The following is a 2,932-nucleotide window of genomic DNA, read 5'->3' on the forward strand; positions in this document are numbered from 1 at the left end:
GATGTCATGATGAAAATTTCCCACACATGCAGGTGTTGCTATGCAGCTGCCGCCTTGGTACAATTTTTCTAGTGAGTTATGTAACTGTACAACCCTAGCGAGTTATGTTACTTGTGTAACTGATGGATATATGTATGTTTCCATAGAGAAATTTGATTTATATGGATTATGACAAAATTGAAGGACTTGCAATACCACGGCCTTTTGTTAAGGCATTGTTTGCTTGAACATGGCCTTCATCTCATCTGGTTTATCTTTTTATTTGCTCTTGTGATTGCTGGTTTCTGTTGGAACCGAAATGCGAACTGATTACGACTTTTCCTTGGTTTAAATATAGACAACTGATATAAAATTAACTACCTGACAAGTTAGGGTTAGCCTGCGAGTTATAAATTGCCAGCTCTAGCTCTACTGTCAAATTTTTACCTTTTTTTTTTTTTTTTTTTTTTGACACGATCAGCAGAGAAGAAGAAAAGAACAAAGAAAACAGAAACGTAGCCAAAATCAGGAAACAAATCACAACCTATGGTAGATTTTTTTGGCTACTATCCTCATGAAGGATGCCTGTAAACTCATCTCCTAACTGCGTTCAGTCTAACACCTCAGATGAAGAAGGTGGGACGCGGTCAGTAACCACAGCTGTCATGGAATCCATACCAAAATGAACTCTTCTAAATCTCATATAAATAGCCGCCTTCATACATGCTTCAACACCTTACAGCTCATGACCCAGAACAGAAATGACATGACCACACCCTGCAACAGCAAACAGACAAGCGCCAGGGTTATCTCTAATTATAGCTCCAAAACCACCCAAGACATCACCTAAAGAACCATCTATGTTTATCATAACAGTATATAAACCAGGTCTTAACCAAGTACATCTCAGTTCCACTCTAAGCTAGAACTGACAAGGCACATTCCAATTGCAGAAAAAATATTTTGTCTGAGGGTTATCATCAACCTGATATCTTGAGCAGCTAATTTCACTTTCACATCTTGAATGATCATCCAACTTACCAGGTCAGTAGAGTTGTTCTGCTGTCTGAATACTCTGGCATTTCTTTCCCTCCAAATATGATAAACATAATTATTAAAGCACGATTTATAAAAGGGGATACCAGTCCTACTAAGTGGTGATACTATTTCATCGATCCAACGACCAGGATCGGTGGGATCTTTTTCTCCTATATGAAACGGTATCAGCACTTAGTAGAACTGGTATCCCCCTTTATAAATCATGTATTAAAGGTGAGGTTTCTAACATAAGTAATAACATACTTACCCACAAAAGCACCAATTAATCTCCTCCTTCCAGTTAGCTCTTAGCCCAGTGGCACAACCTAGCTTGATAAGAAGACGTTGCCAAATCTGACAAGAAAAGGGACGTTGCAAAAAAAAAAAAAAAGTCCTCATTCTCAATACTCTGGTCACAAAGGACACAAGTAAGAGATACCTTCAACCCCCACTGAATAAGTTTAGCTTTGACCATAAGTCTATGATGAAGAACTACCCAAGTGATGAAGGAATGTTTAGGAATGTGTAACTTGAACCACACAAGACCTTTCTACTCAGGATAGTCCCGAGAACCACGATAGTAAACTTACCAGATGAGCTAGGAGTCCAAATAACCTGATCCCCTTCCCCATAATTAACACAGACAATTCTAATTTGATTAACCATTTCAGCTGTAAACAAGTCATTACTATGAGGCAATTTCTACTCATCATTCTCACTATATTCATAGGATCTACGATCTCTATCAAGAAACACATTGTTAATAACATCACCTGAGATCCAGTCCACCAATCTACCATTAGGTTTCCAATTTCCAGTGAGAAAAGAAGTAGGAACTCCATTACCAATATTCGTTTTTAACAATTTAGCAACCTCCTCCCTTTGACCAAGAATATTTCTCCAACTCCAAGAAGCATCTTGAGGACACTTCATAGTCCAGAAACATTTATCTTTTATCAAGTTGAACCAAGTCAGTCCACAAGGATTTCTTATTAGAGACTAACTTCCAAACATGTCTCATGATAGCAGCAAGTCTGCAAGTCTCTAACATCTAGACCTCCCTTTTTATTTATAAGAAGAAAAAATTTGGTTCCAACTGATAGATATACTAGTTTTGTTTTTAAGATCAGCATTACCCCACAAAAGCCTTTTAAATATAGAGTTCAAGCATTTGATAACTTTCTTAGGAAGAATAAAGATGGATAGCCAATAAAATACCATGCCATTAAGAACAATCTTAATAAGAAGTAACCTACCACCATAAGTGAGGGATTTAAACTTCCAAGATTTGACCTTGTTAGTAACATTATCAATAAGAGGTATACAATCCTGAAACGAAAGTCTAGAAGATAATAAAGGTATACCAAGATAACGCACAGGGAGATCACCAACTACACAACCAAGGCAAGAAACAATGTTATTCAAATTAACCTCATTCACTGAAGAATGGAAAAGAGAAATTTTTTCTTGACTCACCTCAAGCCCAGTACAAGCATTGAATCTCATAAGAGCAGTATGAAGAGAAGAAGAAGACTTCAGCTCACCTTTGAAAAATATTAAAATGTCATCAGCAAAACAAAGATAAGTAATATAGGGAGAATAGCATTTAAGATGAAGAGAAAATTCTCCATTATTCACTTGTTGTTGAAGGCATACACTTAATATCTCCATCACCATAACAAACAAGTAAGGGGATAAAGGACACCCTTTTCTAAGACCACGCTTAGTCCCAAAAAACCATTAATCATAATTGAGAATCTAGAAGTAGAAATACAACAATTTATCCATTCAATTAACAAATGAGGAAAACCAAAATTTTGTAGAGAAATAATAACGACCCTCTAACTCACGGTATCATAAATCTATTTTCAAACCACACCTAGATGCTCCTTTAGGTCTATGATAGTTCCTCAAA

At 36.6% G+C, this 2,932-nt stretch overlaps 1 long non-coding RNA gene across 1 annotated transcript in view; it reads left to right on the forward strand.

Moving 5' to 3' along the window:
* LOC113334430 overlaps positions 1–190 on the forward strand; it is a 2,576-nt gene extending 2,386 nt beyond the window's left edge. The window contains exon 3 of the long non-coding RNA XR_003352786.1: positions 33–190. This is a non-coding gene — a long non-coding RNA (uncharacterized LOC113334430). The remainder of the gene's footprint in view (positions 1–32) is intronic.
* The last annotated feature ends 2,742 nt before the right edge of the window (positions 191–2,932 follow it).

The sequence above is a fragment of the Papaver somniferum genome, unplaced genomic scaffold (genome assembly GCF_003573695.1).
Source record: "Papaver somniferum cultivar HN1 unplaced genomic scaffold, ASM357369v1 unplaced-scaffold_137, whole genome shotgun sequence".
NCBI lineage: Eukaryota > Viridiplantae > Streptophyta > Magnoliopsida > Ranunculales > Papaveraceae > Papaver > Papaver somniferum.